This window comes from Desmodus rotundus, chromosome 5, assembly GCF_022682495.2.
Source record: "Desmodus rotundus isolate HL8 chromosome 5, HLdesRot8A.1, whole genome shotgun sequence".
In the NCBI taxonomy this organism is placed as follows: Eukaryota; Metazoa; Chordata; class Mammalia; order Chiroptera; family Phyllostomidae; genus Desmodus; species Desmodus rotundus.
Genome location: NC_071391.1, coordinates 135,772,294 through 135,789,010, shown reverse-complemented (window position 1 = coordinate 135,789,010; position 16,717 = coordinate 135,772,294). Strand labels below are relative to the sequence as shown.

Below are 16,717 nucleotides of genomic sequence, written 5' to 3'. Positions count from 1 at the left end.
TCTATTTTATTTATTGCTACTATTAATTTTATTACTTGCTTTATTCTACTTAATGTTGGTTTTAATTTGCTCTTTTTTCTTGCTTCTTTAAGAAGAAATTTAGGTCTTTGATTTACTCATTTCTTTTTTAATATAGGCACTGAAAGTTCTAAATTTTTCTCTAAGTTCAGCTTTATCTATATCTTGTAAAATTTTGTTATGTTAAATTTTCTTTATTATTCAGTTAGAGATATTTTCTAATTTCTCTAGTGATTTCTTCTTTGATATATGGGTTATTTTCTAGGTGTCTTTTTTGTAATTGATATCTAACTTAATTCTATTGTGATCAGATAATATTATTTTGATACTTCGGTATGATTTTGAGCCTTGACACAATTTTTTCAGATTTATTCTATGGCCCAGCAAGTAGTCTCTTATGGTGAGTGTTTTAGGTACATTTGAAATTAATGAGTATTTGCAGGTTTTGAGAGTAGTATTTTGTAAATGTCAAGTATGTTAAGCTTCTTAAGAATGATATTCAACTCTTATAGCCTTACAGATTTTTTGTGTGTTAGTTATATCAGTTGCTGGGAGAAAAGCGTTAAAATATACAAGTATGGATGTAGATTTCTCTTTAGTTTTGTCAATGTCTGCTTTGTGAACTTTGTAATACTTATGAGTGTACAGGTCTGTCTAGAAAGTATCCATCCATGTAATATGAAAAAAAAGATACTTTTATTGAAGGAGATACAAGATACAAGAAACATTATGCATAGGACAATGACACCTCAAAGTAGGCACCTTGAGACCACACACAGATGTCCCAATTGTCATCAGCTGCCCTGTTGTATTTTTCTGAATCTCATCGACGGTCTGAAATTTGTTCCCTTTCAAAGGTGATTTTAGTTTTGGGAAAAGCCAGAAGTTGCAGGGTGCCAAATCTGGGCTGTAGGGGTGCTGAGTCACCTGGGTGATTTGCTGTTTCACCAAAAAACTCTTCATGAGATATGATGCGTGAGTGGGTGTGTTGTCATGATGAAGCTGCCAATCATACCAGTTGCCAATAGCTGTGGCCTTCTGAGTCACCCAGATAGTTTCTGCAAAGGAATGTTCAAGCTTAATGCAAAATTTGATGCAGATTTGCTCAGTCATTTTGAATATGATGGCCACACAGTACACATGCTCATTCAACAGCATCTACTGCCCCCACTGCCTAGTACAGTGAAGTCATCATTGTTCACACATGCACATTCTAGTCTACTCTCCTCAGCTGTCAGGTTACATTGATGTTGTACAAACTGTTCTTGTCATATTAACAATAGCTGAACTTTTTCATATATTCACATGTTACCATAAAAACTGCTGACTTTTTATAACTAAAATAATAATAATATATTACTGTGTGTATAGTATAAATAGAAGTAAAGTATATGAAAACATGAGCACAAAGGGCAAAAGGCAGGTACATGAAATCATGGCTATAAGGTTCTTACATTGTTCGTAAAATAATATGAACATACTTGAAGGTAGATTTTGATCATTTAAAGATACATGATTTAATTTCTAAAGAACAAATGTTTTAAAAGTAACACAAAAAGTATAGCTACAACATCAATAGAGAAGACAAAACAGAATGCCAAAGACTACTTGAATCATCTGAAAGAATACAGGAAAAAAAGGAGCAAAGAATGGATGGGGAAATGCAAAAATTTACATTTAAACCCAACATAGACTTAGTTATATTAAATGCAAATAGATAAAAAATACCAATGGTAAGGCAGAAATTGTCAGACTGGATTTAAAAAGTAAAATTTACCTATGTATTATTTAAAAGCATTATTTACAATAGCCAAGATCTGGAAATAGCCCAAGTGTCCAACAGTAGATGAGTAGATAAAAAAGCTGTGATACATTTACAAATGGAATACTACATGACTACAACAAAGAAGGAACTCTTACCTTTTACGACAGCACAGATGAACCTGGAGATTGTTATGCTAAGTGAAATAAGCCTGTCAGAGAAAGACAAATACAGTATGCTCTCAATCATATGTGGAATCAAATGAACAAAATAAACTGATGAACAAAATAAAACCAGAGGCGTGGATACATGTAACAAACTGACAGATCTCAGAAGGGACGGGGGTGGAGGAGACTGGAAGAGATTAGCCAAAGAACATATATTCATGTGTGCATAACCCATGAACATAGACAACAATGTGGTGAAGGCTGAGGGTGGGGGGTAAGGGCTGGGTGGAGGGCAGCAAAGTGGCATGGGGGGAAATGGAGGTTGTTTGTAATAGTGTCAACATAGAAAATAATAATAAAAAAGAAACATATTTTGAGTATAAGTCATAGAGAGGTTAAAAGGAAAAATGTTGAAAACAATATTCTATATAACCCCTAAGCATAAAACATGGGTGTGCTATATTAAAGTCAGACAAAGTGGACTTTGAGACAAACATATTACCAGAGATAAAGAGAGCATTTTCTAATTATAAAAGGGCCAGTTCATTAGGAAGACCAATCTTAAATGTGTATATACACCTGGAAACATTTCTTGTAGTACTAGAATTCTAGAGACAAATTCTCTGTTTTTGTCTATCTGAAAATGTTTGTATATTGCCCCTATTTTACAGAATATAAAACATTAAGTAGAGAATTTTTTTCTTTTTAGCACTATAAAGACATTGTTCCAGTTTTCTGGCCTCATTCTTACTATTGTCTCCTGTAGATAATGTTTTTTCCCCTCTGGCTATTTTTATAAATTTTCTCTTTATCTTTGTGTCTTAGCAGTTTGTGACAGCTCTAGGTGTGGTCTTCTATTCATTCTACTAAGTTTCACTGAGCTTCTTGGATCTATGGGTTAGTTTTGGAAAGTATTTGTCTGTTGTGTCGAAAGAAAGAAAGAAAGAAAGGAAGGAAGGAAGGCAGGAAGGAAGATAAAGAAAGAAAGAAAGACCATATTTTTTCTGTTATCTTCCTGTTTTCTTTCTGGAATTCCAATTACATTGTTTTCTAGACCATTTGACATTATTCTACAGTTCTATTTTCTTTTTCTCCTTAGTTTACTTTTTTTTTTTTTTGGTTTGGGTAATTTCTATTGATTTGTCTTCAAGTTCATGGATCTGCTCCTGTGCGGTATCTAGTTTGGTGTTAAATCTATTAAATAAACTTTTTAAATTATATGTTTAATTTCTGTTGTTTTCATTGGGGCCTTTTCTTATAGTTTTCTTCTCTCTCCTTGAGTTACTAATCTGTTCATGCATATTTTTCAATTATATTCTGTAAAATATTTAAATATATATTGTTGTTACTTTAAAGTCCCTACCTGGGCCATGTCTGGGTCTGATTCAACTGACTGTTTCCTCTTTTGACCATGGATAAGATTTTCTTGATTTTTTTTAACCTTTCATATATCTCAATATATGGGGGCATTTTGTGTAGAATACCAGTAGAGACTAAGTGAATAACAGTCATGCCCAGAAAAGGGGAATCATCTTTTTGTTTGAGGACATGTGTGGGAGCATTGAGCCAATCTGTAGCTCAGCTGAATATGGGCTTGATTGTAATTTAAATTAGATTTATTTTGCCATTGGCTTAAAACAATTTGAGAAGAAAAAAAAAATCAAGATTCCCTTTACCTGGGTTTGAGATCTGAGCACTGGTGAGATTGTAGAAAATTCTTTATGCTTTATAGTTAATCTGACTGCCAACTTCCCACCCCCTCATACGCACATGCTGGAGAGTATTCTCTTTGCTCTTCAACATTTCCCTCTGCTTTCTACATCTTGAGAGTTTGCTCTGTCTCCAGATGTCCTGCCCACATCTTTTGGAGAATGGCTGCAGTGCACTTGGTGGAAGCCAAGAGTGCCTCTGGGTAATTTCTCTCATATCTCCTGCCCCACTTCCAGCTCAGCCTTGCACTTGAAGAAGGCCTTGGGCACCTCAGGGGAATCTGTCCAAGTGCTCTTGCCCTACCTCCAACCCTCAGCATACTACCTCTGGCCTAGATGATAACTATGGGAATGAGTTGGTGGGTAGGTGCAGATTCACAGTCTGGCTGGGGCTCCTCATGTCCTAATCTGTCCTGGTAACCCACACACTGCTATCAGTTTGTCAAAGTTTGGCAGCCTTCAGCTTACCCCCATGCAAGGCAGATTCCTCTTTCTCTACTCTTCGCCAGAAATGAAGGTGTCATTGGTCTCTTCTTGCCAGGAAGGAATTATCATTTTTTGAAATTTAGTTTATTTTTACTTCTTTGCGATTGTGATTTTGCAGCTTATTTGGCTTGTTATTATTGTTAAGGTGGAAGCAACAGTTTCTTGAAATTGTTTTGCATTCTAACTGGAGGTGGAACTCAGTTCTTTCTGTTTTTACTAACTTTTTATGTCCAGCATCTAGACCCCTATCCCTGTGGCTGGGATAGAGATAGGTTTAAGTGATTCCAACTCAAAACCCCTACCCTTTCCGTGCCAAAGACTTTCTATAGGATGAAGCTCATAATTTCTGACTCCTTCTCTCAGGAGGAGATGTCCCCCAAGAGGCTCTTCAGACCCCATTAAGTGGGTTTCTGTTAGGCCCACCCCATCAGTATCACAAAGATATCTGCATCTCCCTATTCATAACACATCACATCACAGTAATGCTATACAATGTGTCACATTAAAATGACAATACCTCAAAGAGGGCCATACCTTAAGAAAATTTTCTGTTAGGTGACATCAAGGCCTGCAGAAATGGTAGAGGACCTGACTGGTGTAGCTCAGTGGTTTTGGCATCAAACGAAAACTGAAAAGTCACCAGTTTAATTCTCTGTCAGGGCACATGCCTGGGTTGCAGGGCCAGGTCCCCAGGTGGGGGCGAGTGAGAGGCAACGAACGGATCTATGTTTCTCTCACACACTGATGTTTCTTTCCCTCTCTTTCCCTCTCTCTAAAGAGAAATAAATAAGATCTTTTAAAAAAGTATTAAAAAAAGTAATGGCAGAGGTCTCAGAGAAGGGGAGGGAGTAAGAAACTCCTACTTGCTAACATTTACAGTATCTTCTTTGAGTCACCCCTTTTCACAGTTAATGCTTGTGGTAGCTCCTTGAGATGGATCTTCTCACTTTACACGTAAGGAAGCTAAGACTCAGAGAGGTTGTATAACTTGCCTAAGCAGCAGAGCTGGGCTTTGAACTCTCAGCTGACCCACTCCAAAACCAAGGATTTTATTTCTTTTCTGACCAATTCAGAGGAAGGTATAGCAGAAGATGGGAGTGGGGAGACCACTGCTTGCCAGTGTGGTCTGGTGCTGACCCTGTAGATATGATGGCAATTGGGTTGGCACCAGCAGTGGGGGCTCTAGTTTCTGAGACCAGAGCTCTCCTCAGCAGGACCCTACCATAATCAAACCATGTATTTGCTGAGTGACTTTGAGCAGTTCACTGAATTGTTTAAAAAATGAATATCATTATTTTTCTGAAAAAAATCTGAGGTGCCCAAATCCTTTGAAAACATTCCTGTGGGAAATTGGGAGCAGCTTCTTCATGAGCCTCTCTCCAATTTACTGGATTTGAAGAAAAAACAAGAGAGAAAACAACAACCCCCATGTCCACCCCAGCTCCCCACCCACCCCAGTCCCCACAAGCCTTCTCTCCATGCCGGAGGCCACCTCATACTCAGCCTCCTCTCCCTGGCACAGCAGCTAACGCAGGAAAAGCCAAAGTGTAATTAGTTAATAGCAGAGCTCCTCTGTTAATGGAAGGGGCACTTCAAACTTACTTATGCAAACCGATACTGGGGAATTTGTCAGAAACCATCAATAGGATGCAACAGAGAGGACTCATAGGTCACTTGTTAAGTGGGGACAAAGCTTGTCTTATTTAAGCTTTGAGATCCAGAGTGACTCTCTGGACCACTAGGCAGCTTGGAAGAAAGAGTGCCAGGAGAAGAAGCTGGGGACCCCTCTTCAGAATATCTTCTTCCTAATAAGAGTCATATGTCAGGACTATGCTACATATTCAACTGGCATTATCTCAGGTTTTCCTCTCTACAACCTGAGAAGTAGATATTATTACTGTCCTTATTTTATAGTTGAGAAATTTAAGACTTAGGGAGGTAAGAAACTTGATTAAGGTCAAGCAAGTAATAGGTGATGGGCCTGGAATTTGAACCTAAGACTGCCTGAATTCTAGGTCTAGGTGGTTCACCACATTGCATGATGCCTTCCCACTCAAGGGTCGGGGCACTCCAAAGCCTGAGTTACTACTAGAGACGACATCCGGATCTTCTCAAGGCTGGTTATTGATCACCATGTCTCTTCTCTTTTCCCTGGGTTCACAGCCACAGTATATTTCCCAGACTCCTTTGCAATTGGGTTAGTTATGTGTCTGAATGCTAGTCATTGTAGTGTGAGCAGAACTAACACCCCCTATCCTTTACACACACATACACATAAATGTGATCTCCATGCTCTTTTCCACTTCAGGCTGACTGAAGTGGAAGTGGTTCCCAAGGCAATTTGTGAGTCACGTGTCAAAGATGGTGGGTCCACAAATTAGAAAGTGCCTGGCTCCCTCACTCACCATTTGGAGGAGAACATTGCCAGCAAAAACACCTGTCTCAGCCTCCTTTATTGTGTTAATCCAGTTGAAGGTTTATCAGTGGTGAACCTCCTAGACCTAGAGTTCAGGTTTATGTTACCTTAAACAATACAAGTATTATCATCTGGAAGGTGACTGAGGCAGTAAGGGAATTGGCTCTAATACTCTCCATGATTAACTTGCCTGGAGTGGCAGGGGTGAGCAAGCTTGGTCTTTGTTGTTGCATAAATTCAGGTTTGGGTGGCAGCTTCACCATAGATCAGCTGGGACATCTTGGATGGTTTATTTAATTTTCCTCAGTATTACTCCTTTCCTGAAAATGACAGTGATATTTACAGCATTTTGTATGAATTTAATTCATTCAACAGATTTTATTGAGCACTGACTACATGCATGCTGATGATTGCTCTAGATGGGAACAGAGATAAAATCCCTGACCTTATAGAACATTTTGTGATGGGGGGGTGTGGTGGGCAAGAGGACTGGACAGTGAATTAGTAAATAAGTATATCATATGGTGATTAGTCACATGGAGAGCTAGTAAAGCAGTAAGGGAGAATGAAAATTCCAGGAGTTAAGGGTCAGTGGCAAGTGGTCAGGTGGTCAGGGAAAGTGTCTTTAAGAATATTTGAACATAGGCCTGGAGGTAAGTAAGTAAGAGAATGAGCCATGAAGGTATTTTGGCAGAGAGCACTTTATGCAGAGGGACTGGAAAATGCGAAGGCCTGAGGCTGGAGCATGTGTAATATGTTGGAGGAACAGCCAGGTGGTTGGTGTGTCTGAAGCAATGAGGGCAAGGGATAAGTGTAACAATGTTGGAAAATACACAGTACTGTTCAATAAATGTTAGAGTACTTCCTTCCTATACGATGGCTTTGTAGTCACCCTAGGAAGTCCTCACTGCCAAAAACAAACAATTAAAAAAAAAATTGAGGTGAATCAAACAGGAATTTCCTTTATTGACTTGGAATTTCACCAAGGCTTCGATTCCTGCTTCATCAAAGTACTTCTGGCAAAGGATCACCTTCTAAGCTATTTTTAGTTATTATCCCTTAAAGGAGCTGGTTGCAAGTTTGACTGAGGTTAGTAGGAGAGAAGGGTTTGAGACAGGAGGTAACTAGGTTTCCAGAAATTGGGGAGCCAGGGCCAGGAAAGAGAGGGCAAAGGGAGATCATGGAAGCTTAACCCTGGCTTAAGTCACATTCTGAAGCTCTTGTGTGTTGTAGCATTAGGTGGGTGTCAAAGGAACTTATATGTACAGGCATCATTGCTTCAAAGAAAGGATTGCTCATAACTTATGAGATTGTCTTGCATTGAAAGAATGAGTTCCCTATATCCCAGGAAGAGATGACCCCTCCCCTACCCTGTCACTAAACAGCAGTGAAGGAGAGAGCCCCTAGAACATAGACAAGTGTCAAAGGGCTCTGTGCCCCTAGGCTCCTGACCCCTCTGCTTGCAAAATGCCCATTGTCAGCATTTTTCACTGCAAGCAACAGAAACTACTCTGACTACGTGAAGATGAAATGGAATTATTAAATGATATTGCGTTCCCTTCAGAATCATTGGGAGTTGGGGGAGAAGGTTGAAGGCTGAGTTTCTAGGAAAAACACTTCGACCACACTGTAGAAGTGGTCTGAAGATGACACCACCCTTGTAGCTGAAATTCAAGGCCAGGAACACATCCTCTCTCTCACATGCACTGCTGCCTCTAGCATGAGGCCCACTTCTATGTCTGGAGCTGGAACTGGTCCCCCAAGGCCTGATGCCTTTGCTGCTGCTAGGGCCAACCAAATGGATTCCTTTGGCAGAGCCTGATTCCTCATGTTGCTCATTTCCTCATTTCCAGGACAAAATTGTAGGTGGGCGTGTATAATAACAGAGCTAGGTCACAGCTCTGCTTCTTAGTTGCAAAAGAAGCTAGGAGTTTGAGCTGTGACTGCAATGAGAAAGCAGGACTGATATCATGAGAGTTTCCCCAAGTACAGACAGGATTGGTAAAGATATTACCAGTGTTGTCTATAGGCAATGTCTACAGAAGTCCTTTTTTGAAATTTAAAATCTTAGAACAAAAGGCCCAGATTACTTTTTTGGCCCTGGCACCCAGGACCACAAGGTCCAATGAGGTGTGGCAGAGGGGCATGCTGGGTATGGGGCCCTTGCAGGCATGCAAACAGCCACAGGGAATGGAAGGAGACCAGGAAAGCTTATGTGGGCTTGGTCTTTCTGATAGTACCTCACCCTGCAAAGAGAACAATGCCTTTGTGGGAAATGACAGGGAAAGCAAAAAAATAAATCGTCTGAGTTTGGTTTGTGTGGGGACTTAATTACTGAGTTATACCAATGCCTGCATAAACTCACAGCTCAGAAGTGATTTTTTATTTAGAAAGTTCTGGTAAACAGAAGCCCATAAATGCTTAGAGGAACCCAGGGATGTTTTCCATTTGTCCTGAGCTGGACACCAAACAGATGTGTTCATCATTCCCTGCCCACTTAGAAGGTTGCTTCCTGTCCTGGGTTAATAAACTTCAGCTTTGAAGGAGATGACATCCATTTCCATTTTTCTAATCTGATCAGATAGCATTTTGAATAACTTTTGAATAAATTGGAACCCCTATCTTACACTTCAATGCACAAGTCAGAACTCCGAGATGACTCAGTATGCACTACCCACACAACTCAGATGCAGAGGACTTTGATGTTCTGCAAAGCACTTTCCCATGAAGGGTGACATTCTCTCGGCAGGGTGGGGCATGGTCAGAAAGAACATCTCCTGCTTCAAAACAAGCTTCCAGCCTCTGCTGCACCCTGTTGTCTCTCCCCCCACCCCTTGTTCACACCACCAGGGTGCAGACCTGTTTTCTGCTGGTACCCCTGCCCAGCTTGCCATCCTTCAAGGCAGGCCATGAGCCTACTCCTCCACGAAGCCTTCCCTTCCTGACTGCATCTTTCCAGCAGCTCCAGTCTTACTATTTTATGAGATGGGATGCAGAACGGAGCCAGAAGCCAGAAGCCAGTTTCAGTGTGACCTTTGGGCTGCAGGACCCCTACAAAGCCTGACTCCTAAAGACATAACACTGAGTAGTTTGGTCCCTGAGCCACTCTTGGTTTTAATTTCCCTGCTAAGTTTCTGTTCTCCAGCAACATATGACCCCATTTTCTCCTTCAGTAACCTCAGTGGTAGCTCTCACCATGTTAAACAATGAGCTGATTTGGCGTGGAAAAATGCAGTCAATTGTTTCCTTAAAACCTGAATGTTTTAGGTCCTGGGAACATTTTAAGTAACTTTAATGAGAAGAACTTCTGTGAAGCCGAGTTATGGTTTTAAAGGCTCTAACTGCTCCCCAGAGAAAGCTGTCAGGGTTAAGTAACCTCATTCAGGTGTGTGCATTCAGGATGAGCAAAAGAAGGCAGAATTGGGGAGCAGAGGCTGCAAGGGAGACGCCCCTAAGTCTGATGGATGAAACCTCGTGGACCCGAAAGATTTCTAGAGCTGTGCCTGGAGCTGTCCCCAGCAGATACCTGCTGGCGGACCACTATACCCTCAAATGGTCAAACAAATGACTTACTTTTTCCTGGGCTTTGTTGCCTTCTAATTTGGAACCTAAATGAACAGTTCTGTCTTCTCCTCTTTCATTTAAATACAAAACCAAACCAAACAAAAACCAAACCCCAAACTCTCTTTTCCCTTCTAACCCCCACTGAAACTTTTTATCTGTGCATCATTCATTTGTTTATTTACCACACCAGTATTTATAAAGTGCTTCCTGGGTGTCAGACACTGCCTGAGACGCTGGGGATGCACCCAGTGATTCATTGTAAATCATTAATGGCAGTAAAATGAATTTATGCATAAAAGAGGACAGAGAGGCACACCCCATCTGCTGGCAGGAGACAACTCCTAAGGTGAAATCCCACAAAAATGCTAGTGTTCGGATGAGCCAATATCCTCCCAAGTTAGGGCTAAGCATGGTGTCATGGGGCAGTTCCATCATATAATAATAATATTCCCCCTGTACCCTGTAAGGCATGTGGAAAGCGAGGCGCTTTGGAACTGGGGCTCAAGTTGACTTATTTTTTCAATTGAAACAGAAAGCTCTTTGTGTGGGCCTTCCCCTCTCCAGTCCAACCATGGTGGTCTGTTCACTTTGACGAGAGCCCTGCAGTCACTTTAGGTAGAAATGCTGCCTGCCTCGGAATAGCCACGCTGTCTGCGACCATCACACAGGCTTGAATGGGTTTGGGAGCTGTACCCTTGGAATTAAATAAGAGAAATGGAGGCGAGAGCAGGGCACGCTGGAGCCCAGACGATTCAGTCTTCTCTTGATGTGAGTGAGACCTAAATTGGGAAGTATTTGGCTGATGGTGAGGGCAGATAAACGTTACGGATTTGATGTAATCCCAGACCTCAGGCTTGAAACTGAGCTTGACCCTTCCCATTGAGCACTTTTATGCAATACTACTGGACATGTAGTAACAAGAAAGGAAACAGAGGAAGGATATCAGTTCAGCCATATGTCAACTCTGGGAGAGAAGATGACAGGGAGAGCAAGGCATGAGATGTGTGTTGAGTCAGGAGTTGAAAGAACAAAAGAAAATTCTATGAAGTTAGAGCTAGTGTGTCCTTGGGGAGACAAAGGAGCTTATGTGAGAGGGATGATCTTTCATTATAGGATGTGGGACGCGTGTGTATTGCGAAGGGGCCTGGGGATGTCATCTGGCTGTTTAGAAGTCCAACAAAACCATATGGCCTAAAATTCAATTGACAATAATTACAAATTATGCTCATTTGTCCCCAGAACACTATGTATAAAGGAAGGTGGAACAGTTATCACTAGATACATTACAGAAGGGGAAACTCAGGCACAGGGTGTTTACTTGACTTATCCAGGGTTGTACAACTGGTGGCTGAATTTTGCATCAAGGGCAGTATGTGCATCCTCCTCCCATAAGAATGACGCCCTGAATTTATTAAGGATATTTGCATGTACTGTCTCATTGGCCCAGCCCAGCACTCCTGTAGGAGGTGGAATGGGGAGTAAAACTGAAGACCAGAGAGAGATTGAGAAGGCACTGGAACTCCCGTTTCGTGAGTACTTTTTATGTGCTTTATGTATGCTGTCTCAGAAAATCTAGTCTTTTGAAGGTAGGTATCATTTATCTGTTTTAAAGATGGGAAGGCTGAATCAGGAGCAAGTAAGAAACGTGCCCAAAGCCACCCAACCAGTAAATGGTAGACTTGAGGTCCAGACCAGGTGTCTGAGTCCAGAGCCTGGGCCGTTTGTTCTGTCACGGCAGACAACTCCCACCCCTCAGCCCCTGCCTGTAGAGCCCTGTAGCCCATAGAGATAGAGTCAGTGTTAGAACTCCATTTCCCCACTCCTGACGTTTCCATCAAGCGGGTGAAGCAGGAGTGTGGAAGCAGAGGCCTGTGTTTGGGTCTGGGCTCCCCTGCATACTAGGGGAGCACCTAGTGTAATTACTTAGTGTCTCTCAGGGCCAGTTGCTCCTTCTGTAAAATAAACAGATGGAAGCAGCACTCAGGTGTGAGGAGCACTCAGCACATGATGGCAGGGTTCTGGTGGGACAGCCCAGGCGCCTGTGTTTCCACTTGATCTGTCCCTGTTCCTCTATCTTGTCCCCTCCTCATTTCCACAGGCAGGCACACATTTTTGAAATCTTCCTGTGCCCCCTTTCTCTTCTCTTTTTTCCTCCCCTGAGTTCTTGCCATGGGTGTGGAGTAACCTCTCTTTTTTTTCTACTCCTCTATGCCACAGCCAGTGCGCAAGGGGGCAGAATGGAGCAGTCAACTGACTTCTCCCCATCCCTCCTCAGCTTCTGTGCCAGTCAGGGGTCTTTAGAGGAACAGAAGGTGTAAACTGAGGCAATTGTGGGCACTGCCAAGTCTGCAACCTGTAGGGCTGGTTGGCCGGCTGGAAGCTGAGGCAGGAGCTGACGCTGCTGGTGGCAGGACTTCTTCAGTTTTGCTCTTAAGGCCTTGCAACTGACTGGACGAGGCCCACTCACATTATCCTTTCCTTAATGTTAACTGATTGTGAATGTTACCCATATCTACAGAGTACCGCCACAACACTTAGATAAGGGTTTGGCGGAATAATTGGCTACTATAGACTAGCCCAGTCTACAGTGAGTAACCATCACAGCTTCCTTGGCTGCCCTTGGAAACTTCTCATTCAGGGTTTTTCTTCATCCTTCATTTGATGTGCCTGCTCTTTAAATATTGGGGATCTCCAAGGTTCCATGGTTGGTACCTTGCTGATTCTAAGTTCTCCTCTGGTACAGTCTTATCTCCATGTAATGGCTGAGTCTCTCCTTACATACCAGTAATAGCCTTGTTTGTATTTCCAGAGGACTGTTTCTGATTGACCATTAATACCTTCATTGGGTGCCCCCTCAGCTTCCAGCTAATTCACTCTCCAACCTGTTCACCCTACTGAATCCTGCTTTCCCCATTCATCTGCTTAGCCCATCTAGAAATCTGGTCATCATTCTTGACTCTTCCCTCTCCCTCTGTGTGTACATTTAATAGGTGACTAACTCCTGCTGATTTTTACCTACTAATGTCTCATTCACCTAGTCAAGAAAATATTTATTGATTATCTACACATAGCACCAAGCTAGACTCCAGAGCAAAGTTTCTCAGCCTTGGCACTATTGACATTTTGGGCCACATAACTCTTTGTTGTGGGGACTGTCCAGTGCATTGATGAAGGTATTAGTGGTCAACAGTATTTAGTGACATCCCCGTTCAGCAGGGCCACCGTAACAAAATGCCACACATGGGTGGGGGTGGGGGACGGCGCTTACACAACAGAAACTGATTTTCTCACAGTTCTGGCAGGTAGAAGTCCAACATCAAGGTGACATCAAGGTTGGTCTCTCCTGAGGTCTCTCCCCTTGGTTTACAGATAGCCACCTCCTCCCTGTGTCCTCACGTCTCTCTTCTTCTTATAAGGTCATTGGTTACATTGGATTTGGGCCCCACCCTAAAGCCTCATTTTAACTTAATTACTTCCTGATGAACTTACCTCCAACTACTGCTACATCCTGAGGTTTGGGAGTTTGGGACTTCACCATACAAATTTTGGAGGGACAAATTCAGTCCAGAAAACCTGGACCCCACCCACAAGACATTGGAAGTGTTCCTCACTCCAAGTTTGGATGACAACCAAAAGTGTCTCCGGATATTGCCAAATGTCCCCTGGGGCGAAATTGCCCAGTTCTTGGCATCACTGCTCTACACAGCAATAGTTTTTTTGTTTTGTTTTGTTTTATGTTTTAACACTGGCTGCATATTAGAATCACTTGGATAAATTTGAAAAACAACTATGTGATAGCGACCCACTGACAGAGATGCTGTTTTAATCTGGGGGATGGGAGTTGGGGCCAAGGCAGGAGCATTTTGTATAAATGTTCCATACTATTCTAATGTTCAGCCGAGGATGAGAACATTCTAGAAGAACGAGAGTGAACAGGACAGATGTTATATAACAAATTTCATGATTAAAAAATTAAAATACAGTTAAGGTTATATTTCACGTACTGTTTTGTGACATTTTCTTTAGCAATATCTCCTGGACATTTTCTTGTGTCATTAGATAATCTATAGGTAAAGTTTAATGAGTTTGCATGTGGATATACTCTAAGTCATTTAATCAGGGCAGATATTAGAGATTTTAGAGATTGCAAACTCTTCTCAAATGAAGTAAAACTGCAAATAATATTCTTATATGCATATCTCTGTAAGCAGCTTTGATCATTTTCTTAGGGTAAAATCTGAGAGGTGGAAAGGCTGGGCGAAAGTGGTGAATATGTGAGTGGTTATTTGATGCATATACTAAATCGCTGCTCAGAAGTCTATTGACTTACAGCTCTGTCAACAGAACATCTAGAAAACCATTCCCCTACATCCTCACTAGCCTGGAATATTTCAATTTTTGAAATTAAATAAAATGTGGTGCTTTGTTTTACCTTGAATTTCTTTGGTTATTAGTGAAGTTAAACATTTTAAACACTTCTATGTTATCTGTGTTTCATTTTTTGAATTGCTTGTTCATGTCATTTGCTCATTTTTAACAATATTTTATTTTTCTTATAGATTTATAAGAACTTATTGTAAGAATCTTAATTCTTTATCTTTTACATGTTGCAGACATTTCTATCAAGTTAATATTTGCATTCAGTGTTTGTTAATATCTTTTATTTCTAGAAGTAACTTAACTGTCATTAAATATATTAGTATTTCCTTCCTTCTTAATTTTTTTTTTATCCTTACCTGGGGACACTTTTTCATTGCTTTTAGAGAGAGAGGAAGGGAGAGAAACATTGATGTGAAAGAGAAGCACCGATTGGTTGCTTTCCCTATGCATGTGGACCAGGATCATTCGTGCCTGGAATGGGGATTGAACCTGCAACCTAGGTATGTGCCCTGACTGGGAATCAAACCCCACAACCTTTTGGTTATGGAACAATGCTCCAACCAACTGAGCCACACCAGCCAGGGCCCTTCCTTCCTAATTTTATTCATAGAAGAGTTTTCTATACTAACCATGAGATCAGTATTTATCTACATTTTTGTTCTTTTATTATTTTTTGAACACCTGATTTGTAAAATCCATTTGAAATTTTGGCAAGAATTGAATTGGTAAGAATTGAATTTACATTTTATTTCAAATAGTTACTCAGTTGTCCTAGAACCACTTCTTAAAAATTTCATCTCTTCCTGTACATTTGAAATGTCATACTTTTCCTAGCCTGGATAAATTCTTATGTGCTTGATCTTGTTTTAGTGCTTTCTGTTCTGAATTATTTTATTTACTAGGTTTATAATTTGTTTTGGCAGCTGAAGTATGACTTCTTTTCATTATTCTCGATTTTTCAAAGACAATTTTTGAAATTCAAAACCATTTTTTTCAGGCTCCTAAAACTCCCATTTTTAATTCAAAGGAAAGTCCATTAACTCGGGAAGAATGTACAGCTTTGCGATATTAAATCTTACCTTTCAGACGATACATATGTATGTATGTATGTGTATACTTCTATTCTCAAGTATTCTTCACGGATCTTTGTAAAGTGTGTCATTTTCTTTATAAGGGTCCTGCACACTTCTGGTTAAATTTATTCCAAGATCTTTGTATTTTTGTTGCTATTGAAAATGAAATCCTTTATGCATTATATGTCCTGGGTAGTTATTGCTGCTATTTTAAGAAGATATTATTTTATATATATATTTATTTTTTAATTGTCTAGTTTACTGGGTAATTAGTTTCAGTGGTTTACTACCTTGAATTTTTGGGGTTGGTAACTATCAGTTATGTAAATAATGTTAATTTGGTCTCCTTTTCAATGTTGGCATTTCTTATTTCATCTTGTCTTACTGTGTTGGCTAACTGTCTTAAAAAAAATAACTGCCATGGGAATAAGGAGCATACTTAACCTACCCTTGATATATTTTGATCTTTTACTTATACTAATGTGAGATGGGCCAAAGTTTTTTTAGAGTGTTTATTGTGCTGTTTTAGTCTTTGTCAGATTTTTGTATAGGCATTATGCTAACTTCACAAATTAAACAAGGGAGCTTTCAAAAAAAATTATATGGTCTGGAACATTTTACATGGCAATAGAATAGTTGATTTCTTGAAAGTTTGAAAGAATTTGCCCATAAAACCATCTGGATCTAATCCCTTGGCAGACTTTTCCAATTTCTTCCACAGCATTTGTTTGTTCAAATTTTCTACTTTTTTTTGGATAACATTCTGGTAATCTGCATATTCCTAGGAAATTATCTATTTTGCAGAACTTTTTTTGTTGTGGTGTGGTACATGAAATTCTTTTATAACGAAAAGTATTTTGTGTCAGTGGATTATATTCTTTTTTACTCCTGATTTTGAAGATTTATATTTTATTCTTTTAGCTATATTTATAAGTGCAGCCTTTAAAAACACATAAATTTGTTTTACTTTTTAAAATGATTTATTTTTACCTTTTAAAAATAATTTGATTTGAAATTTTAGTTCTTTTTATCTTCTTAAAAATTCCTGATGAAAACATTTAAGGTCATATAGTTGCCCTCTGACTATAGATTTGAAAGAGCAGATCCAAGATGGCGGTGGATGAGGTGGAAGCTATAGATTT

At 40.2% G+C, this 16,717-nt stretch overlaps 1 long non-coding RNA gene across 2 annotated transcripts in view; it reads left to right on the top strand.

Moving 5' to 3' along the window:
- LOC123478942 (uncharacterized) overlaps window positions 1-16,717 on the top strand; it is a 37,809-nt gene that overhangs the window by 7,397 nt on the left and 13,695 nt on the right. For both annotated transcript variants that reach the window (XR_008426971.1, XR_008426970.1), the window contains exon 2: window positions 11,570-11,651. This is a non-coding gene — a long non-coding RNA (uncharacterized lncRNA). The remainder of the gene's footprint in view (window positions 1-11,569; window positions 11,652-16,717) is intronic.